The 24,724-nt window shown below is 38.4% G+C and overlaps 1 protein-coding gene and 1 long non-coding RNA gene across 2 annotated transcripts in view; one reads left to right on the top strand and one right to left on the bottom strand.

Annotated features, from left to right (window-relative positions):
* The window catches only part of LOC136844900 (carboxypeptidase E-like), a 41,851-nt gene extending 34,692 nt beyond the window's left edge, over positions 1-7,159 (bottom strand). Inside the window, exon 1 of the mRNA XM_067114210.1 lies at positions 6,846-7,159. The gene's annotated coding sequence lies outside the window, so the exon portion shown is untranslated. The remainder of the gene's footprint in view (positions 1-6,845) is intronic.
* On the top strand, positions 63-24,716 carry LOC136844901 (uncharacterized). The gene is made up of 3 exons (XR_010855002.1): positions 63-173; positions 17,209-17,363; positions 23,010-24,716. It is a non-coding gene; the product is annotated as an uncharacterized lncRNA (long non-coding RNA).
* Positions 24,717-24,724: the final 8 nt, after the last annotated feature.

Here is a 24,724-nt window from a genome sequence, read left to right as displayed (position 1 = left end):
AGTCTTATCGATAAGTCACAATAGTATTGTTTTAATTATAGATTGAAATGTAATTTACAGACACAGATTGCCGTATTCTAGATTGGTTTAGACACGGTCTAGGTATACCTGGACCGTGGGTTTAGAAAGTTCAGAGAAAAAACATCGCTCCTTATCCCGGTGGCTGTGGTAAAGTACGAACATCAACATTCATTTAGAATTTTCAGCTGTGAACTTAGCAAACACTCTTATCCCCTCTTAAAGTTAATCCAGCGAACTCAGAACCCAACGTACATGCACGATGTTTTTGAACTTCGCATAGGAACTAACTGTGTGCGGTGTTATATCTTCCCCCGAACAAATATCAAAATATCTCTCACAAAATTGTCTGCTGCTCGATTCCTTTGAAGTTCGTTTGTTCTAAGAAGCGGCTCTCTTTTGGGTCGAATACACTTGTTTGTGATTGCACGTTAGTCTGTCTGTCTGTCTCTCTCTTTCTCTCTTTCTGGATGTTCAAAACCACTGGTTGCCTGCGACGTCTATGAAGGTCACAGTATTTCAAAACATGTATTCAGTTTGTGTGTCAAGCCAAGTTGTATGTGAAGTGATTAAGGACACTCAAAGAAACATCAGACTTATATTTTGAACTATGAACTATGAATTTGCTCCCTTGTGCCCCACCCCCGAAACTTCCTCGATTCCTATAATATTCCTGACTGGTCTGGTCAAGTCAAGAGTGTTATCAAGTTGATCGTTCTACATTCTTTGTATAAAAAGTGTAGGTGTAGGGGAGACTGTGAAGGCCGAAGAGGTTTAGAGTTCATAACTAATTGGTGGAAAGAGAAGCACCGTTCTAAGGAAAAATTATAAAATTTTAAAAATATTACCGATTGATCACACATATAATTTACTGTTTATTGTTTGTAATGGAATATCCAATGTGGAATGGATAAAATCTGCAGAGAGAGAGAGAGAAAAAAAAATTGTCAGTAGGGAAATGTTCATAATTTAAGAAAAATGGTACAAACTGTAATCAGCTACACATTACAGAATTGATGAATAATGTTTATTACACTATATACTGTACTGCTGTTTCCCGTCTGTGGATGACTTGATTTTTCTGCGTGTGAACAGATTATTGTTTCTGAGACACAGTACTGCAGTATCTTTGAACCCTTGTAATGTCAGTGGCAATACTAATCTATTTTTTTTGAACTTATTTAGACTGTGAGTCTCATACCTCTTGTCATGTGGAATGCTTTCGTTGAGGTGAAATAATCAAGTTGTGTGTGCTTTTGATGAGACTGTTGGTGGACACCCATATAGCATCTCGTGGAGTGGAGGAAGAAAGGAAGGCATGGGTCATTAAGGGAACGTCCTAGCCGTGGCTTTACATGAACAATTTGGCAGTGATGTCAGGCAATGTTCGAATACACAATAAGGTGCAGTTTGCCAAAGGAGGCCACCGCAGTTGAACTGTGCAGCAGTCGGCTCACAATTGCTAGGTCCGTGGATTGCTCCATGCCTACCACCCACCAGTTAACCCTTCTATAATTAGCTACCAGCGTTTGCTGGGGTCAAAGGGCTGAGGGTTAGCAACTTCATCCCCAATAATTGCTCAGAAACTGGGAGGCTGTACTCTGCTACGCTCTTAAGATGGGAAAGGGTATATATATATATATATATATATATATATATATATATATATATATATATATATATATATATATATATATATATATATATATATATATACATATATATATATATATATATATATATATATATATATATATATATAGCAGCGTCAAGAGGTTCCTTAACTTGGTTGTTTACTTCGATCTGGCTGACCTGGTTAACCTTTTCATTGGTATCTTGCTTTCGTAGTTAAATGTCTTTTTTGTCATAGTGATAATAATATTAATAATAATAAATATTATCAACAATAACAACATTAGTAATTATAGTCTGGTATTGACTGAAGAAATTATAAACTGAAATGCAAAATGAGGAAGCAGAGAAACCCTAGAAAAGAAATCTAGCCTGGCAGAAGGAGGAACAACGGCAGTTAAAGAAGACTTCGAATAAAGAATACAAGCAAAATCAGTAACAGTTCAAAGTTTTGAAGATAGATTCAAAGATACCCAGACAAAGCTCTTCCTCACAAACCAGAAGAGACTATATTATTGTGATCCACAATATTAATGGTTACTGACGCCTAAACATAAAAGCGTGGGGCGTGTATACTCACCTAAATTCCATACAATTCTATATAGACATATTTAAATTGAGAAGTTTCCGAAAGCCAGATTTCACAGCACGGATCTGTGGGATTAAATCTCGCTGTGTACCCAGTGATGGTGCAAGTTGGTTAAGGCCTGAAGAGGTCTGTGAAAGCAATGAAGGCGGTAAAATGATTGTTATCAAAGACTTGCATGTCATTTGGTTCCATACTTGGTAAGCTTCCTCGAGAACCACTAACAGTAGGCTAGACACGTCATTGTTAGAAATTGCTCGACAATTCGCCTTACGGACGGAAATTTTACATCCATAAAGCGCTTTCTTTACCTATGTCTGTACGTACGCTTTGCATCCATAAAGTACGTTTTCAATACAGTGTAGTAATGCAGGTCTGTATAGATTTGTAGCCTATACAAGTTAGGGTAAGCGACCCACGATTTTACGTTTAGGCATAAGTAAGCATAAACGTCGTTCATACCGGAGAGTGTTTTGAGGAAAGCAAGGAAAATAATGCAATATTAGGCAAATGGACGCCCAACCCTTATGTTTTGGCGTAAGTAACCATTAATATTGTGGATCACTGAGAGTTTTATTCTATACTTTTTAGTGCATTTTGAAATAAACGCATGGTTTAATTTTTTTATGAGTTTTAGCCTATTTGTGATTTTTTAGCGTTGAATAAATACTGCTTGCATCACCAAGTGACTGAACCGATTTCAGGGCCCCATCCTAGCTGATTTGCACGGTCGTTACGAAAGTGTACGAATCTACGGTCCCGACATGCATGTTTCACACCTATGAAAACATAATCCCTTGTGTAAGTGTTTCTGCATACTACACAACGATAAAATTGCAGTAGCATTTAATAACAAAAATTAATATTACACACTCACCGACTTTGAACATATGCACCAAATCTGGGCGAAATCGGTTCGGTAGAAGTGGGTAAAAAATCGGTTGCAAGTTTTGACCGAAACAAACTATAGACAGACAAAGAAGTCCAGTTAAATAAAAGCATGTAATAGGAACTGCAAAATGGAAAGGCAGAGCGGAAAGCATTCCAGCGGCCAAACCCACACTGAGGTTGTGGGAAAACATCTGGCGCAACCCGGTATTCCCCCTCCCCCAAAATGCAAAGTGGATACAGGGCCTGAAGAATGAAGAAAGGCGAGAGTTAAATAAGAGATTAGCATCACGACCACTAAAGTAAGGAATTAATTGAGAAAAATGCCTAACTAGTCAGCTCCATGACAGGATGACAAGCAGGAATGCACCCTGAAGAACTTAATCCTTGGTATAAAAAAATGGCCCAGCAGCTACAGGAATATGTAAAACAGATGATGTACCACTTTGGATTATGACAGGCAAATCATCACTAATACAGAAAGAAGTAGAAAAAGACAACGAAGTTGTTGCTTTCTACCTACACCATACTTGCTGGTCACGTGGAAATTATTAACTGAAATCGTCAGTCAGGAGCTGTACGGCTACTTGAGAGGGGTGAGGGACATACACCCGCATAAGGAGCAAAAAGGATGTCGCAGGAAATGCAGAGGGACTCAAGTGGATCAGATATTGCTGAGGAATTGAGAAAGGGACAGACCTAGTATGGCATGTTTTGACTAAAGGAAAGCCTCTATCGTCCCTCACTCTTTGCTTATTGTGTGCGTAAGATGTACAGAGCTGCAGACAAATTAGTAATCTTACTCTCCAACACGATGCAGCACTGGAAGACAGCTCGAGCAGCATCAGGAACCAAAATGGCAGAGGTAAACATCAGAGGAAGAATCTTAAAGGGAAGGTCATGATCACCATCAACATTGCTGTTCAGTCTCCTTGATACCAGTTTCAGTGGCCACCAGGAAAGCTAAATTGGAAGACAACCCACTTTCATCAGTTGCCTAATTTTTATGAATTACATCAAGTTATATGAAAAAGAGGCCAAGAGACTGGATTCCCTCATACAGAAAGTCTGTATCATATGAAAATGGAGTTCGACTCTAACAGATGTGCTGTCGTAAAGAGAGAGTAGGGGGATAAGCCATCCAGGGTAAAAGAATCTATTTGAAAAGGAGAGAATCGTCAAGAATATAAGAAATGAAAGTAAACACCAGAATGGAATACTTCAAAATTAGTTCAATAGTGAAACATTGTGGAGGCTGTGCCGGTAGTAAGATACAATGGACAAATGAAGTTCTAGAAAACATGGAAAGAAAAACTGAAAAAGAAACTTATAACAATCGTAGGGCAATACATCCAAGAGCAAGTGTGGCAAGGAGAAAAGGAGGAAGAGGAATGCAAAGTGTGGACAGTATCACCATCGAGAAAAGAACTTGCAGGCGGCACAGTGTATACTTTAAGCACAGTGAAGATGAGTGATTGATAATAACTTGGAATGGAAAAACTCATCACTGCTGACGAATATCCTAAAAAGTATAAGGAAAGGATCACCAGTCAAAGGAAAAAGGATAGGAAAACTTAACAAATGCATCATCAGCACTAGAGGCAGACTCATGATGTAGCTGGAGAGATGGCAGTTGGCAGTGGCTAAGAGTGAGCTAAAGAAGGAGTTAGAAGGCATGTTGATTGCAGCACAAGACCAAACGCTACGCAGACGATACTTAGTGCAAAATAAGCTAGATGGCCAGATATCACCATCACCTACGCAAATGTAAACAGAATTTGGAGAACATCAACCACGACGCAGTTGAATGCTCATTATTAGCTCAAGATGAAGGTAAAACTGCAGAAAAGTTTCCCGGCATTTCTTTCTGGCCCGGACAGCTTAAAAGCAGATCAAAGACAAATTTAACAGGGATAATCCTAATTCAACCTTCCCATACCCTACCGTAGCCTAGAGTGCCGTGTCCTGACCTACCGCGAGGTGGGGACTATGCCCTCCACCCCCTATCGAGATATCTTGCTTGAAGAACGTGCTTGCAACTATTCTGCGGCATTACCAAATTAATACCAGGGAAGGCATTAAACAGTCGCCAAGGCCTTGCCCTGGAAGATCAGTGAAGAAATAACATACCATTTACAGAAAAGTGGTAGAGCCATATAACCGAGAAGTGCTGAAAAACGACAACGACAAAATTAAGGTACCCTGTGACTTGGATGTAAAGACTGATCCTGTGATATACAGTACACAGTCGAAGACCAGACCTAATTCTGGTAGATAAAGAAACCCAGATAGTGTATTTGATGTAGCATACCATGGAACACAAAAGTTATGGACAAAGGAAAAGATAAAGTACCAAAATCAAAAGACGTGAATAGACTATGGTGAGCTGACGTGAAATTATAATACTACCTGTCATCCTAAGAGCACTAGAGAAATCCCAGAGGTCCCCAGGACTGCTGGCCACAGCAAGGATGATTAGGAAAGTGTACGAATCTTAAGAAAGCAGCGCGAAGGGTGGGGGAGTTAGTGGTCAGGTCTTCAGGAGAAAGGTTTACAGCCCAGATCCAAACTCGGAGATATTAGCCTAGCAGGGTTGATAGCATATCATCATCATCATCATCATCATCATCAGCAATGATAAAATAGTAATAACAACGATAGGAGTGACTTGTACTCCGATTACCGTTTCTTGACTTTTAGCTCCCAGTTCCAATTGGTAAAATTATATAAATACCTACATCGTTATAGATACTAATTAATGCGAGGTATGATGTTTTTATTGGTATACCTCAGTAGTTCAGTAACTGTTTGTATTTGCGTCGGTTGGATCAAACAAGGAACGACTTATGCTGGTGTTTCGTTCACTAATTGATTTTCTTTCATAACTGTTACACATATTTGTGCGTTACGCAGCCACACCTAAATATATATTCAATAAGTTATCTGAAATTGCCTTAGCTATGATGAGATTAATTAGCTATCTTCATTTGCAATCGAGGTTATTAATGTGTGCAGTGCCTCAAGAATGTTGGTGAACGTTACTAATTATCATTAATTATCTAGAAACACTGCAGGTTGTCCACATTAAACTAAAAAAGCACTTTTACTTTGGTGTGGCTCCGCGTAATGCGCATACCATTATTATTCGATGTTAGCATAGGTCTTCACTTGAGATAGAATGTGCCAATACTGTTAGTTTGAGGGTACACCCAGATATAAGGGTAAACACAATGTGCTTATTGTTTCCATGGTAATAAACGTTTCATGATCAGTATGCTGTAGATTTGTCAAGCCGCATCGTGACTGTATTTTGAAAATGACAACCGTATTCAGGAAATCGGAAATAGCTATCAGTTAGCCAAGCGGATAAGGTAACATATGGTGTGGTGTGCTTGACTGATACCAAGCCCGTTTGAATGTTATATTACCATTCTGAAATGGGAGCATTTCTAAACCAATTTGCCTTTTAAAACGTGGCTCCTTTTTATTTAAGTTTCAATTAAGAAATAATTCCCTGAAATTCAACAGGTAGCATGTTTTTCACTGGACATTGATTTGCGGATGTTTCAACATGTTTATAAACAACAGTGATAACATATTTGTCCTCACCCGCACATCAACAAACTAGCCAACAGTGGAGATTATACCTGTTCCACATATCATATCGTTCGATCTCTGTAGATCAGGTGCACAAATAGTCAAGATATCGAAATGGACGTACCTGGGTGTTAGTAGCTTAGATCCCAAAGTGTACGTTGTGATTCTTCCTTTCGTCTCGGTTGACTAACGCAGGCGCAAAGAAGACTACAGAGTAGTCATTCTTGCAAGACACCGTTTTCTCCTCTTTTTAACTCTTGCAGAGGGTAATCTGGCGTAGTGCGTTCACGAAATGAATGTGATTGAAGATTGCGTCTTATGATCCATGTGTAATGTTAAAGAATCGAAGGTAAAGGCAATGTGAATGCAAATAATCAGATAGCAGGTATAGCTATCGATCTCTGGCGTCGAGGGTTGCCATGCCAACCTCGTGCAGAGGCGTGTTGACGTCAGGCGACAATTGCTAAGTGGGAAGCGCATGTAAGAAGTGGGCTATTTCTTATCTCGAGCAACGTCCTACTGTAACCGTTGCTAAATAAAAATCAGATACGAAGTGAGGAACGCAAAGGAGGTTGCCTTGAGAATTCATTTTTAGCTGCCTTTTGTAAGTGGGAAAATGCTGTACCAGTGCAGATATGTGGCAAGGAATATAAGATAGGTATAATGTGTGTCATAGACGCAAATATTTTTCTTGTTTTTCTCATTTTTACAAAAAATTAGTTTGAGAATGGAGTAGTTTTTATGTATGAGTTACTTTATTCAACATTCCTCTGTACAGGCCTTCGCCTAGAACCTAAAATATCTACTTTCAGTAAAACGTTGGCCAGGGCTATTTTTAGCTGTTGAGTCTCTCTCTCTCTCTCTCTCTCTCTCTCTCTCTCTCTCTCTCTCTCTCTCTCTCTCTCTCTCTCAGACATTCAGACATCCATGCTTAAGAATATCAGATTCTATTTTAGTTCACTGGATTGTATAATAACTCCCATGAGTCTGATCAGTAGTGGAATGGTTGTCCCTAATGCTTTGACCTAAATACGACTGGATCAGCGATAAGTAAAGGAGGTTTTACCAACGACCTAAATGGATCTTGACCAGCGACCTAAATGGGCATTTTTCTGCGACGTCATTGAGGTTTGACTGGTGACACAAATAAAAATTAATAATGGATAACTTTAATCCCTACCTACATGAGTTGATTAGCCATCTGAATGGGACGTAGAGGGATTTCTTTTGTGACAGTTTCTTCAGCCAACCAAATGAGAGGTAATTAGGGACTTTAGTGAGACGTGAATAGAAGCGTAACCGGATTTATAATGATTGCGATCATAGGACCAATCTACCAATGTGAAGATTGGTTAGGTCCCTAAAGAGGAGAACTATAAATTTTTCTGTTGAGGTAAAGGGAACTTAAGTAATAATATGAATTAGACACAATTGTTTTTAGCGGTCCAAATGAGACTATCACCACCCATTAATAGCAGATAGCAGATGAAAGTAAACTGCGGAAATCTTTAATGTATGGATTGAAAGGTTCGCCAACTGTTACATTTTAATGGTGTTTTGGTTTAGTTTTTAATAATCTCCACGCCAGGCTTCTTATTTCTTTTGACATTTTACCACGCCTGTAGGCAAGGACCCCTGCTGGCGAAAGGTCCGGTTGATGTAACCCAGTCATCACCAGGTTATGATCGGATTTCGACTAATGTTTAAGGCAGGATTATGATATGTATTTAATTTTAAAGCGTTAACCAAATGGCTTCGAATGGTCTACTTCCCCATTTGCTTGGTTCTTAAGCCTGAAATTTAGTTCAGTCCAACCAGTTATGCCACGATTTGGAATTCTCTTCATGCCTTTGATTTTCACGACTCTTACAGCCTCGCAGGCTTATCGTTTCCTTCCTGGCCAAGTCCAGTCCTTCTTCATTTTTCGTGTATGCTTTGGGCATGTGGATAGAAAAGGGCATTAGGTTTTACACTGGAAGAAGTTGAAACTACCCGATACTGAAATGTGACCTGATTAACGTTCTAGATTGGACGTGACCTGTGGTAACTGACTAATTTCTTGAAGACTTTCATCAGTGACTTGAATGGCATTCTACCGAAAGGGAAACGAGATCTGATGGGTAACTTAAATGAGGTTTTAATTACAGCGTATTAGATATCTAAATGGTGCGTGACAATCGACAGAGCGCCAAGATTAAAAGCTCGTTATAATGCAAAGTAGTAAGCTTTGCAAAGTTTTAAATTCTTAATAACCAGTATCGTTGTACTACTACAAAGACTGGCCTGAAGTTTCGTTCAGAGTGGAGATTTGATTTTTCTTTTTTTTTTGTCATTTCTGTTAGTGCCTTTTGTTTCATTTTTTGTTTCATGTTTCAAGTCCAGAAATGTTCCTTTACGCAACCCTTCTGTATCGCTCGAGACAAGACAGTCTCTGGAGCAGATTCTTTGTTAAATGTAACAAAACAGATCGTTCTTACGCTCACATCGTTGCTTTCATGTTATTTGGTTTTGGTGTTTTTACAGACGTTCGTATGCACATTCATTGAGAAAGCGTTTGCCAAGCGTACGTGTTTTTTGTGTGTAGTGAGTTTTAAACATGAATGCAGTCTTAATACATCAACGATTACAAAATTTGTTCATGGGAATTCAAGCTGGACTTGTGCCAACAGGGGGATCTGCTTGTATGATGAGTCACGAAATATGCGGACCGATTCCTTAGTGCAGTGCTGAACACTAACTAGGAACAGGGGCAATTTTTTTGTTTCTTGTCTCACTAGAAAAAAATGCAGTCTAATCTGTCGAAAAGTACTGTTTGTTTACTATTAGATATATAATTCACTTCAACACACCAAGAAAAGTCTGTCTTGTAGCATATATAGATTTCTCTCAAGAAACATTTCTGAATGTTCCAGTTTCGTTCAGCAGCAGAGCTGTTCATTATGCAGGATTTTATACTGCTAAAGTTCCTTTTTCACTTCAGTATACTAGGATAAGAAGCTTACAGGCGTAATTACTTTATAACTAAAGTCAAAATAATTCCATGATAATTATATTAATACTGGAAAAATGGTCAGGACAATAATGTTTATGACCAAAGAGCATTTAAAGAAATTGCAAATGCTATTCTTTCTATGAATTACATTAATAAGGACTACCCATTAAAGAAATAAACTCCTTTAATAGTAAGGCTTCCTTATCAAACGTCATTTTATGATTTTGGGCCCACACACAACGAGTGTAACAAGACCTACAAAAATAAATCCTCATTAAGTTACTATAAGCTTCAATCAATAAAGATTATAATTAGGCCTACTGATTCACTCCAAATTCATCTTCTGCATTAGTGGTATCTAAATCGGTTTTATGCCTGAACGCCAACATTGTAAATCTCTTATTAACACTACGGTAATAAAAAGGTAAAGAGCAACTACGTATTTAGCATTTACTTTTAGCTAACGAGTAATATTGTTTCTTACGAGTAATAAAAAAAATCCAACTATTTGACAGCAGATAGTTGACTTGAGCCTCATTGTCTCGGCCTCTAAGGCATGATCTAGAGAGAGTGGATTGTGAATCTTTAGGTCTTCCCGGACGCGTGTTGCCATCTTAGCATTTTAAATGCTAGATCCAGATATTTTTTTCGAAGGGGAAATGACAGATCCGGTTGGAGTAAGGGAAAAAATAATCATCGCTCAATTATTTATAGTGGAAAAAGTTAACATTTTATAGTTAAATGATAACGGTAGGTGGCAACATTGGTAATGATTTTCTAGTGTTGCTAAAGCTTGCTGAATTTTCGGTGAGCGAACGAAACGTTAAAGAAAATGAGGCTTGGCGCACGAGCAGTAAATAAGACAGTGGCCTGATTAGATATGAAATTGGACAGACTTAATAAACCAATAACAGCATCTCTCTCTCTCTCTCTCTCTCTCTCTCTCAAGAACCTTCCTTTGGTATTATTAGCAATTAGGGTAGCGGAAGGTAATAAGCCTGTGAGATAGATGTCTGGCACAAGTACACGTGTAATGATATATTCACCAGAAATCTGGCGAGTTAATCTGCTTTGTATCTTTAAATTCTTTATACGTCAGCAGTTAAAGTCGAACACTTAGATCCACAGAAACCTGATGTTAACACGAGGGAGAATATTGAAGTTGAACTGTTCTTTAACTCTTAAGCTTGATATTTCCATATATGCTTGCAGCAACTCCGGATGTGGCTCTTTAACGCAGCGCTGAGGGGTCTTCTCGGCCGTCTCAAGCTTGCGTTGTTGTCACGCCAGTTTATTGTAAAAGGGTCACTCTAGTCTTGACCAGCACTCGGACTCGGATCGTAATTATAAAGTGAAATTTTTTTTTCTCAAGGTCGGGTTGTTAACCCGTCATTCAGATGGACTTGGAACTTGTTTGAGATTATAACAAATGACGGTAGTTTTTACGATAGTATTTCAATAAGGGAGGTAGGGAGAATGCCCCTTGTATGATACTGTTCTTCATTTTATTATTCCGTAATATTTTTCATGAGTATACCGTTCATGTTTCTTTTTCCTCTATTCCTGCTTCCTGTTTCAGTCATGCTGTCCAGCCTTTCTAACTGTTACTTCTAAGTTCAACTGTGGGGATTTTCTCCCAGTTCTGCCTTTAGATCCTTATATGTTCTGGATCTCTCCATCTTGCTGTCCAACCACTCCAGCCTCCCCCGCAACTATATTAAGCGCTGAATGGTCGAAGTGCCCAATACTTGGCTGTTCAACATAAATTTGATAAAATTAAATCTTAATGTGTATTTAATTTTCAGAAATTAAATCATATAGAAGGTGTATTGGTGTTCTATAGTTGGAAAGGGAGTTAAAAGCAGCTCTGTGTAGTTTAGGAATGTGTAATATTATTTTATAACCAACATCTCTCTCTCTCTCTCTCTCTCTCTCTCTCTCTCTCTCTCTGTGTGTGTGTGTGTGTGTGTAAAGGTACTTTAGTGATATTCACAGCACACAGTCGTCTCAACAACAGTAGTAACACTACTAATATTGATAATAATAATAACAAATAATAATCATAAATTAATAATTTCTGAGATGAATTATGCCATGAACTTTTATTAAATTCGTAATCTTGCTTACGCCAGTACATTGTTTGCTACATCTTTAAGAAATCAGCGGTTCGCTTTTTTCCAGACGATAAAATGTAAATACTAACAATAGACCAAAAGGTTATAGGACTAACGAAGCACCCTGCGTGACGTCACAGTGACGTCAGAGCAGTGGGCCAAGATAATCACATATTAATGCGTCCTTTCCTTAGGGAGAAGTAGCCTATATCAGCAAGGAAGTTTATTGTGAAGTTTTTCTTTCTTTCTTTTTTACTAGGTCGTGAGATTAGTTGAAAATTTTTTTTAATATAAATACAAAACGCAGGCCATTCTGATATTTCCGAGGCCCTGGTAAACCGAAGTCCTTGTGTAAATAATGGACATTCTTTTCTTTCCTCTGTTTAATCTGTTCATATAAACATCAGTTCCAGGAGCCAGGGCTCGATCCTTCTTTTTCTTTTTATCTTCCTTATTCTTTTGCGTTTCCTTCCCTGTAATGTAGTTTTTTCGCGTGTATTTGTTTATTAATGACATTTCATTCTTGGAAAATGATGACTTATTCGTCGAAGTGTAGATGTTATACGTCATTTTACCAGGACCCACTAACTAAGGGTCCTGCCAAGGTTCTTTAAATATACTCTGAGAATATATTTAAAGGGCCTTGTTTCCTGGATTTTACCGAACTCTTTTGGCCCTCAGTCGGCGTATTTTAGGTGCAGCCATCAACTCAAAGTAGCAACTCAGACTTGACTTTTCCTACCTGATTTGTAGTAAATTAAAAAATCAAGTTGCTATTCTTGACCCATATGTGTACTGGACCCTTGAAAACTGGAATGCACTTTAGATGGCATCGTAAAACAGAATAGATTTTACGTGAAATCAAAGGCCATCGATTGCGAGAGTATATATTGACAGGCAGAGGATGTGGAAAACTCTCGACATTTGTCGTGTTTTCTTAGCATGTAGAAATTTTCAATTGAACCCATTAGTCTGGGCTAACAGTAGGGTAGCCTTTCGGTTTAACCCGGGTGTATTAACCTAGTATTAAACATGGCGGAAGCTCTCGGGGATCAAAGTTTAGTGCACCATATCAAAGTACCATATGCACCCATTTCTATATTTTGTGGTCGACAAATTATAATGATAACCGATATCTTCGTGCGGCCGTCAACTTTACTTAGCATGAGTTTACCTTGGACTTTGACAAAGGTGGATACATACCGGGTTAATACCGCTTGTTTCTTGACGCTTTCGGATATGGCTGCGACCCCTTCTACAAGCATCCAGTGCTTGCTTTTCCTTTTCGATATGAGAATTTCCGTTAGACCTGATATGCCTTGAAATAAATGTTCAGGCTAAGGTTAGCTTTGCATTAATAAGGGTTAGTTGCATGTACGGTGGGTGCTTGAAAAGTCTCGACTCTTCTTTGATTAGTTGACAGACGTAACTTTTGTCAGCATGACTTATCACGATTGTTTCTACACTATTTCTAAAACGCTTCCAGTCCTTCTCCTTTCCTGTTTGGTTGAAGTGGTACTCATTTCCTTTGTCTTATGTTTTTTCCACACACCCTTGATCAGCAGTTTTTGCCTAGACATTGTCATTTTTCTCTAAATCCGGCATGTCAAAGAAAGCAAAACCAGCAAATAACCTCACTAGTGGTACGACTGACTTATGTACAGTGTGTCCCAATATTCACCATCTTTCCACCTAAATGTACTTCATTTTTGCACTCGGTTTAAAGCAAGTGTTCCTTCTTAGACCTAACATGCCTGTTTTACCCTGTTAATTTTTTGGCCTAAGTTTTTTACCTCCATTACTTGAAGTGCCTACCTTTGTTCCTTCTGCAGGTGCTTTTAAAACATGATTTTCTCTTGTAGAAAAGCCAGAAATCTTTCTGATCATTCTTCTGTAGTATAACACTAACGCATTTTCGTGAAGTTTTACAGAAAAGGTAAAATTTGCTATTCACCTTGGCATCAGTATGAACCTTTACATGGGAAGAGCTGTATGTTAAATAATAATGTTCTCTCTCTAGTAACTATACAGGCTGAATTACGAGGAAAAGCACAATCAATCTAAATTATCGAAAATAAATTTCAGTATCATTAAGCCTTTGGCATATAATAAGGTTTTAAGGCAAAATAATTCAGAATTAGCAGTACAGTATGCAATATACTGTTCTAAAAAGTTTACATTTAGAGCAACATTCAAGTAAATATATGTATTACTGCCGGTTGAAAGAAGAAAATGCTTGTAACAATTTATGCCATTAAAAGGAAAATTTTTTCATATGTGTAACAAATCCTGGTTTTTATTGACCCATTTGGCAAGTGTATAACAGTTTTGGTGCCTTTGTAAACTCCCCGCTGAGCGGGGTTTCTATGGTGAACCACCTGTTTTCTTCGATATCGCTCCTACAAGATCGGGTCAAGTGAAATTAGCCATATTTTTCCTGTGTAAATATGTATCTATTACTAATTCATCTGTATCTGTTTTCTTTGCACATGTGTTAGAATGTTATGTCAGTTCTTGTAAACTTACTTTTTAAATTACTTGTATTTTTCCATTGTAATTATTACCGAGAGTAATTGACCTCGGGTCACCTAAATTCTACTGTATTCCTCTGTGTGACGTCCACACGCCGCTTTATAAGCGACCTGCGTTCTGAATAAACTAGCAGGCTCATACAGTGACATAGTCTTGGCTCCATGAACTACCCCATGCCCCTAACGGACTGAACACGGCGCTTTAACCAGCGTTCGGGCGTGCCGACTCTCGTCGGCATATCACCAGCGTCATTAGCAGACCCACACAGCGCGCTCCCAAGTGCGTATCGACGTGAGTAACCCACTCCAAGTAAGAGGGCAATAGTGAATATGGACGGCGACATTTCCTCCCACATACAGTTAACGGCGAACTTCGCGGACTCGGATATCTCCCTCACACGTGACCCGCCCGCGCCAAGGCTCACGCGCTCCTCCATACCGCTACCCGTGCCCCGCGCGCTGCCGGTCCTGACGGAACAGACTAAATCTGCCCTTGCCGTAAAGCTGCTGCCCTTCACGCACAGCAACCCATCATCATGGCTCTACAGGGTTGAGGGGCAGTTCAGACTGGCGGAACTTACCGACGGGGTGCTGCAAGCCAACGCCGTGATCAACACCCTTCCGGAGGAAGTCTACAGGAAGCTCACCCCATGGGTGTCTGCTGCATGCCCCGTCACCTACCAGCATCTAAAAACCTCTCTCATCGAGACCTGATCCCTGCCGGTCTCCGAGAGAGCCGCCCGCGCCCTTGACTTCGTCAACAGCCCTCGGCATGACCAGAACATCCTGGAGACTTGGGGCGTGATCCAGGACCTCCTCACCCTTCCCGAGACGAACAGCAGTGGCATCTTGCGGAGTTCACCTGCACAATCAGGAAGAACCCTGTAGCGGACGCCCTCTCCAGGATCGAGCTCAATGCGGTGCAGCTCGGGATCAACCACGAGGACCTTGCCCGGGAGCAGACCACCGACCCAGAGACTCCAGCCTACCGCACTGCCATCACGTCCCTCAAGTGGAAGGACGTGTCCCTCGCCCCTGGAGGGCCAAAACTGCTGTGCGACGTAAGCACCGGCCAGCCTCGCCCTCTGGTACCCGCCTCCCGCTGCTGTCTGGTGTTCGATGTCATCCATGGGCTGTCCCACCCCTCTGGCAGGATGACGGCCAAGCTGCTGGCAGAGAAGTTCATCTGGCACGGTATGTGGAAGGACACGACGGCCTGGGCGAGACAGTGCATCTGGTGCCAAACCAGCAAGATAGGGCATCACACTGAGACAGGGGTAGGCGAGTTCCCCAGCTGGGGAGGCGGTTTGGACACATACACGTAGACGTAGTAAGCCCCCTTCCCCCATCAGGCGAGGCCAGATGCCTCCTGACGATCGTCGACCGCTCAACCAGGTGGCCTGAAACAACGCCCATGCAAGAAGCCACCGCCAGTGCATGCGCCGAGGCCCTCCTCTCCAGCTGGATCAGCCAGTTCGGTGTCCCGGACCACATAACCACCGACAGGGGCCCGGCCTTCCTGTCCGAGCTGTGGTCCGCCCTGGCACGCCTGCTGGGAACCTCTCACCACACCACCACCACCTACAACCCCGCCCAACGGATTGGTGAGGATTGGTCCCTGAAGTACCTCAGCTGCCTGAGGTCCTCCATGGACTGAGAATCGCCCCCAGAGCCAACGGCAACCTGTCCGCAGCAGAGAAAATCTACAGGGAGCCCCTCGTAGTCCCGGGCGAACTCGTCATGGGAGATCGTCACAACCCGTCAGTCCAGAGGCTCTGTGACATAGTCGGGAAGTTCGCTCCCTGCCAGCGGATGTATACCGATAGGTCAGCAACCTTCACGCCTCCTGGCCTGCCCTCCACCACCCACGTCTTCGTCAGGAACGATGCCGTCCGCCCTTCACTAACCAGGCCCTACAAGGGGCCCTTCCGCGTGCTCGAGAGGAACACCAAAGCATTCCGCCTCGCCCTGCATGGGAAGGACGACTGGGTGTCGGTCGACAGTTTCAAGTCCGCCCTGTTGGAGGAAACAGCAGACGATACCATGCAGCAACCTCCGCAAGAACCGTCGCCTCCGCAGCTGAGCCACCCCAAAGGAAGGTCGCATGGCCGCCCCCGAAAGCAACCAGCCAGTGCCACAGCCAGCCGCTCCTGCTCACACCGCACCCCCCAGCTGACTTCGCGGAGCCATGGCACTCTCCAACGGCCCAGCAGATACCTAGATTAATCAGACGTTACCCACATGTTGGGGGGGGGGAGTATTTGTAAAGTCCCCGCTGAGCGGGTTTTCTATGGTGAACCACCTGTTTTCTTCGATATCACTCCTACAAGATCAAGTCAAGCGAAATTAGCCATATTTTCCCCGTGTAAGTATGTATCTACTGTATTACTAATTCATCTGTATCTGTTTTCTTTGCAGACGTGTTAGAATGTTATGTCAAATCTTGTGAACTTACTTTTTACATTACTTGTATTTTTCCATTGTAATTATTACCGAGAGTAATGGACCTCGAGTCACCTAAATTCTACTGTATTCCTGTGTGTGATGTACGCACGCCGCTTTATAAGCGATCTGCGTTCTGAATAAACTAGCAGTACCTGTCCTCCTGCTCATTATTTTGCACCTCTTAAACCTTTACTATTTATTAGATAATGTTAAAACTTGCAAACAAAGTAAAAACTTGTGACAATAGGTAACTGTACAAAGCAATGCAGTTTAGGGAGCATCTCCATTCTCTACCTGTTGCAGTTTTCCTTTCTACAAGCTTACTATATATCCCAGTTACTGCTAAATTTCTAGAACTGGCAAGAACAATCTTTGCTTTCACAATTCGTTATTATGTCTTTTCAGTAACAGCAAAATCTAGACCAGTTTACGATAATGCAGTTTTAACCAGTGCATTGCGTCATTTGAAGTGGAAAGTTGGCAAATGTCATCACAGAAGTCCTTGAAAACACAAGAAGCAAGGGAAATGGAATATGTATAACTAGACCTCATAGGAAATGGTAAGATAAGAATTTTTTTTCTAGAAAAATATTGCATGTTTACATTCAAATGTTTTAAAAAAGCAGTCAACTTCATTACGCTGAGACAGCTTCTGTCATCTAGGAGATGGTAGTTTTAAGCTTCCAGTCTTATTTGCAGAGTCCCTTAAGTTCCTCGTTGGACAGGTCGGTATAGTTCTCGGCTAGTACTCTGCTGGGACCCGCGTTCGATTCTCCAACCAGCCAGTGAAGAATTAGAGGAATTTATTTCTGGTGATAGAAATTCATTTCTCGCTATAATGTGGTTCAGATTCCACAATAAGCTGTAGGTCCCGTTGCTAGGTAACCAATTGGTTCTTAGCCACGCAAAGTAAGTCTAATCCTTCGGGCCAGCCCTAGGAGAGCTGTTAATGAGCTCAGTGGTCTGGTTAAACTAAGGTATACTTAACTTTTGCGGAGTCCCTTCTCCATTATTGGTATACCGACATTTGCTCGTGCCATATTTTTTTCAAGTTTGACTCATTAGTTTGGATAATTGCCTTTTACAATACTGTAGTAATTTTTGATAGTTCAGTCTGGATTCTCCCACATCAGTTTGTTTAAAAAGGCAGTATCAGAATCATGTTGCAAGTTATTTATCCATTCAGGCAAGAAGACAATTTTCCCCAAATTAGGACGTTTCTAGATGTGCTATCTGGTATTGTATTTTTGTCACACCGTTTCCCGTATTAGGGTAGTGTGTTCTTCAAAATCTTTCAGGTAAAAATTTTTGAAAAAATGACATTGACTCATGCTCCGTGCACAATAGGCTCCATCTATATTTGTTTTACCAAGTTACAATAAATATTAACTTAATAGGACACACCTGTATTCAGGACACCCAAAATTTCAGGTAGACAATGAACAGTATGTCTGTGCATAATCCTCCTTGAGGAAAATGTTTTATGTACTGTATTAGGAAATAACAAATTATCTGGTATATTGTTCTTATTACTCTTGTATACAAATGTAGCCTATAGAGAATTCCACTGTAATGTGATTTCTTTAATATAATGTAGTATTCAAAATTCTCCGTGTCTTGTACAGTTTTTACATGTAGTTTAACCAGCCCATTGATTTAAAATTCTTATAACTCTTATAGGGCTACCCTAAAGGGTGTCTTCTTAAGGTTTATTTATCATATTGTAACTTATGTGAAATTCAATGATTGAATTAACTGAAAGGTAAAAAATTGGCCACATTTATTTCAGTATTTCTTCTCGGAAATGAATAATAGTTGTTGGGTGAAAGTATTAAAGATGATTGTGGGTGTAGTTTTGTATTCATGGATGGGTCTTCAGGGGTTATCAGATACCCATGGGTCAGACAAATGTGACCAGTGCGAAGACAGGATATTTTGTCAATGTCATTTAGTGCTTCATAATCTCATCTATATATGGGTTAGGTAAAATCAGGTCTTCCTTTAAATTGTATAATGTAATCAGTCAACATAGTTTTGGGCTTTAGGTATGTTAGTTTTCAACAAAAGTTATTATATAGGTATGCTATGCCATTTCAATGAAAAACAGCATACAGTATATATTTATTTCTTAAAATATATTTTTTCAATAACTTTCAAATATATATTTTTGGTTTATTTTTGACACAGTAAATACGACACGTTAATTCATACTCTCTACAGTACATTATAAATCAGCTCTTAACAATTATAATGGCAATGTACTTTTTACCAATGGTATGAAAGCATGTAAAAGTTACACTGACTAATTCCATCTAAACATGGAAGATAGAACTAGCCACAAAGAATGCAACTGCTTATGATTTAACCAAAGGAGAAAATTCATGACCATCTTATCAGTGACTGACTTGGTGACAAATGTATCCTTATTTCCAGACTGAACATTGGGAAATAAGTTATCAAAAACCAAGCTGACAGGGTTTAAAATCCTTCAGATAGGGCTTTAAAAGGACAACCAGTATATAGGACATAAAATTCAGGCTATTCCTTGGTTTACACTAACTGACTTATTACTATTACAAGACTTCCATTAACTACTAAAAAATAATGCTCTAAGTAGTGTCACTTTCTCTAGATTTCAAAATTATATGTGAAAACCAACTTATATTAGTTCATTTCAACAGGGCAGTGTTGGTAAGGAAGCAAATACATTACATTAGAAAAATGTCTTCAAAAGTAATGCACAACTTTGTGCTGCTTCTAGAGCATCTGGAACACTAGTACTGTATAGTAGCCACAGGACCTGCAGATGCATGAGGAACCTCACCAGAATCTTCTCATTATGGCATAAGTAAAATTCACTGATAATAAATTAGTATATTTACAAATGTCAGGAGGCAGGTAGATATTTCAATAACAGATCTGGATAGATTTTACTGGGAAAATTTTACTGTCCACTTGATTTGTGTGGTAGGCTCCCATAAGTTTTGCTCACTCAACCTATAGTCATTTATTAGCCTTTGATTATCCTGTTTGCATAAGACATGACAAATTTTGATTTAGGAGGAAAATGCAGTGTCCTTGATTACAATCTGTTTTACAGGTACTAGCATGTATGCATATAGGGTGGATCCCATGACATACAAAATGGTACAAATGAAAGTTCCACTCAATTGCCATAAAATTCAAATTGAATCATGGATAAATGTAGATAAAAATAATTTCTAAAGAGAATATTCATACAAAGGTTTTACCCATACTTATGAAAAGTCATTTTATGTAAACTTAAAGTTATTTATTCTTTAACAATTAATTAGATGTGCAATTATAACTACTATCTTTACAAAGTATATATTGTAACATATTTTTAAAGGTATTAGAGAATTACAACATAACTTGTGGGAAAGGAGCACCATCTACAGGATTTTAACAAAACAACATACTGTACAACAAAGTGTTTCTGTAGGAAAAGAAGAAAACTGAACTTGAGGGGATACTTTTTCATAACAATAATAAAAGAGCTAATTTCCTTAGGCATAAAACAATTCAGTGGTAATCATAGTGCAAGTCATCCAAGGTCACTAAAGTGGGAAAATACATATTTTATGAGCCATCTGTGGTAGGTGACTGACAATCCAGAAGCATTAAGCATTTTGGCATTTTACCATTGCTTATATGGGGCCTGACATCATGCAATGTAGACAGTACATTAGTAGTTCACCGAGGCATACTTCAGTCCAGTTCATTGCTTTCAATATTCATCTATAATGCTTTTGACCTTAAGGAAGGTTAGGCTACCTATTCAACTTGGTTGGCGAAATGAAGTTTTAGTAAAGAAAATCAAGAAAAGATTTTACCAAATTGAAGTAAAATCATGACCAGGCTAGGGTAGATATTTTGGGTTGTTCAGAGCCAATTCTACTTGGTTTACAAACTGACAATTTCCGTTAAAAGATTCAAGCTATAATTCTGTCCTAAAGCAGGTTAAAAACCGAACAATAATAGTTAGAAAGATGGATTTTTAAGTCCTGGTTTTTGTCATTAGGAATACCTCATTGTAAAAGAATCTTTTCTCAGTTTGGAATAGAAGAAAACAGTAAAGGCTTCAATACAGCTTTAACAGTATAATCCATAGCTTTTTTGAGGAGCCAATAAACACACACACACACACACACACACAAGAAGAGAGAGAGAGGAAGGGGGAGGGGCATGGTTAATATCATATTATGAACTTGGAAGGGTATGTGATATATAATAGAAAAATTAGTTGAGGCAAAAACTGAATTTTTAGGTTGTATTTAGTATTCTACACAAAACCATAGTATTTACATGTGAATCCTAGATTATGTTGTTGCATTATTTTTGACTAGTCTTCTTTTTGATCAGTGTAACCCAAAATTTATTTCCCGAATACTGTTTTTGTTTTATGAAAACACTATTGTCATACCAATGTTTTACTACTGGAAGCCAGCAATAAAATATTTTCAAATTTCATGAAATAGTGCAAACTGGTGTGCAAGTAATTCCTTGTACAAAGTCATCCAGACACCAAGACTTACAAGTCTTTATTATTTAAGATTCACTTAATTTTTAATTAAAAATATTATCCTTTCTTTAAAGTTCTTGCTATTGTAAATTTTTAATTTAAAAAGATTCTTTCTTTAAAGTTCTTGCTATTGTAAATAACCACTGAATTCCATTTAGCATCACAAAGCTTGTCCCAGTAGAAATAACAGACCTGTGCAGTTATTTACAGTATTACCATACTTCTTTTAAAGAGAAAGATAACGGTTGTGTCTGATAAAAACTTCAACCTCTACATCAAAACAAATGCTTTTGGATGATAGCCAAATTAATGTTTTTTTGAATGGACTTGATAGGCTAAATGTTATCAAACAATTAAAGTGCACTAAAAAGAATAGAAAACTGCTTGTACCTTTAGAAGAGCTACTACATGGCTTTAGAAATAATGCGCTACTCCACTTATAATGGGGTTACATAATGGCAGACCCATCATGGACCGAAAAAAAAAAGAAAAAAAATGAATGCACAAACACAGAAAAGTCACTTCCTCCAGATTACTCTGTATTCTTTAAAGTTTTATGGTTTTAGAAGTGTTGAGACAGTGGCATAAAACAAGTATATGACATAACTCCCTAACCAAATATACAACTTTAAACATTTCAAAAGTAGTAAATTTATGTACTGTATTTGCAAAATAAATGTCACTTAAAAATATTTCTCACTGTATCATCAAGAGTCCCAGATGGAGGGATGGAGCAATTTAGACAATGATGTCCCTGAAATGGACTGGATAGAGCAATTCACTGCACTTCATCAATGCACCCAAGTACTGTATATGAATGATGGCCAAATGCTTGGTTATATGATGAATATTCTGTAACATTGCTAACATGTTTCTATAATGGAACAAAGCTCACACCAAATAAACGAGGTCGAAATCTTGCAACAGAGATGACCAGTCAAAATGCCAAAATGAAGAACTCTCAGCTTAAGGACAGACTGTCAAGAAAATATATCATAGATGTAAAAGATTAAATCCCATTACAAACCACAGCATATAATTTTTGTCATACAAATACTACACTTTGACCTACAAAATTACATCATAATTACATTGTGAAGCAGGTGAGTACCAAGACTATAATGAAAAATAAAATGAAGGAAAGACATCAAATAAGAATATTTTTTGTCCAAAGCTGCTCTCAAAAAATTAATTTAACCACCATCAGGGACATAACTACTTCTGTTTCAATGGTGTTTAAATTGTCAGTCATCTGCCAGAATTGATTTAATATTATTTGTCATTTTAGGGCCCTTGGATAAATTTTATGGCAAACAATAGGGAAACCACTTTAGCAATAATGTGAAGTTTGTTTAAACCTCAACCATATTTTACAAGATTTGAATTGTTTGGCAAAGAAAGAAAATTAGTTCTACAATTCACACTTTACACTCAACATGCAATACTTTTGTACATTTGTATATTTTGGGAATGATATTTATAAAATCTCACATTTTTAGGATACTGCCCCTCTGCACTGTGTAGAGGGACAATCTTAAATGGGACTTTTTAATTACAAAGAACAGCATGCAATCCAGTACAGTATATACCACAATTTACATTAGTTTGTTATTTTTGTGCAAACTTTTGGATTATACAGTTTACTGATATATTTTTCTTGCAGATACCCTCAAAGACAACATGAACCTAGTTTACATGACCCTGGTTTCTCTATGGCACTTCATTTTCAAGATTAGTCTGAACCACACCTCCAGCAAAGCAAGCAGATTATGTAGGCCTTATACAAATATCTTTCTGTACACTATAATATCACCTTGACCGTCAGGTAGGTCTATTAAACCCTGCCATGTTTGATAATCAGTTGTCAGTCACCGCACTGTTACTCATAACAGTCCATGCTCGTTGCCTGTCTTGTCTTATGCATGTTTCTGTCTTTTATTTATATCCATTTTCCATCTCACACATCCTTCAAATGTGGGTAGATGAGAACACAGCATTTCCTACAAAATTTTGTCTAAAAGTGGTGTACAGTATGTATTTAGACAAACCATGAACAGCTTATTTCAATACAGTGATAAGCTAATTTCTTCTGTAAGAATTTACAGGCCTCTTCCAGCCCAAATCTGATTTCTTGTTGCATTTTTTATAAATCTCTTAAAGATCTAATAATAATAACGATTTTTTCACAAAAGAGAGCTTTAAACTTTGTTTTTTTCTTTCACAAAAGAGAGCATTAATTTTTATAGCTCACCTCACTGAATAAATATTCCTACGGCTGTAAGCCAACACAGATTTGTAATCTGAAAGTTCATTCCTTAGAATGTATGAAAACTGTAACCCCAGTTTTATATTGGGCAAGTCCTTAAAACTATAAATTAGATTACTATCATTCCTAGTTTCACAAAATATTGAGTTTCATAGTACTGTAATAAGACTCTCTGTCTAGTAATCAGTATGGATGAGAATGCCTTATCAAGTTTAATTACTGATTGTTAAAAATAATGTACTTTGATGAAATGAATTTGCTTTTAAAACATGAAGTGCATTGAGAAGTTGATAACTGTTTAGTATGAAAAAGAAATAAATAGTAATACAGCAAGCTGATAGATGTAATCAAATTATCAATTTTAATTATTAACATCAAGATGTATAATATTTTACCGTAAAAATTTGTATTCCCTATGAATGATAATTTAAAGTTAGTTACCCATAATGACTATTTTTCAAGAGGCAGATCTGTCAATCTTTTACCAAGGATTTTTCCATGGAACTATAATTTTTTGTAATTATTTGCAGAGTAATAAAAATTTTACTCTTCAGCATATTGAAACTTCCACATTGGTAAACAAATATAAAATTACAAACTCAAATGCTCCAGATTTTGGAAGTGTGAATTGAATCTTTCCAAAAATACATTCACACAGATTAAGCTTAGGATATTTAATTATGAGAATCTGCCCCTTCCTCAAAAGTGAAGTGAGCAATGAAAATTGAAAACACTTAAATTTACTATGTTCAGTTACATGGCCCAAGAAATGGCTGTTCATGCTGTATTCAAATTGTTAATTATTGGGTAAGCATTATCTCTGATTGGTACAGAGATTACTAATTTTATAAGCTCTAGATATCTAAGCATTCCACTCATTATATAATTACTTGAGCACAAAGGTCCTAGTAAAGTCATAAAAACTCAGGACCTTGGCATCAAAGAAGTCTGTCATTGAGATTCATCATATTGTAGTTGAGTACAATTGCCACTTATCCAATTTGTAAAACTTTTGTTTCTCAAGTCAACTGGATTTTCCAACAATATTCTTAATGATGTTACATCACTCATACATGTTACTTATTAAAATTTCCACACCTTTCCTTTAAGAT

The sequence above is a fragment of the Macrobrachium rosenbergii genome, chromosome 13 (genome assembly GCF_040412425.1).
Source record: "Macrobrachium rosenbergii isolate ZJJX-2024 chromosome 13, ASM4041242v1, whole genome shotgun sequence".
Lineage (NCBI taxonomy): Eukaryota > Metazoa > Arthropoda > Malacostraca > Decapoda > Palaemonidae > Macrobrachium > Macrobrachium rosenbergii.
The sequence above is the reverse complement of the archived record's forward strand: the minus strand, read 5'-3'. Positions and strand labels throughout refer to the sequence as shown.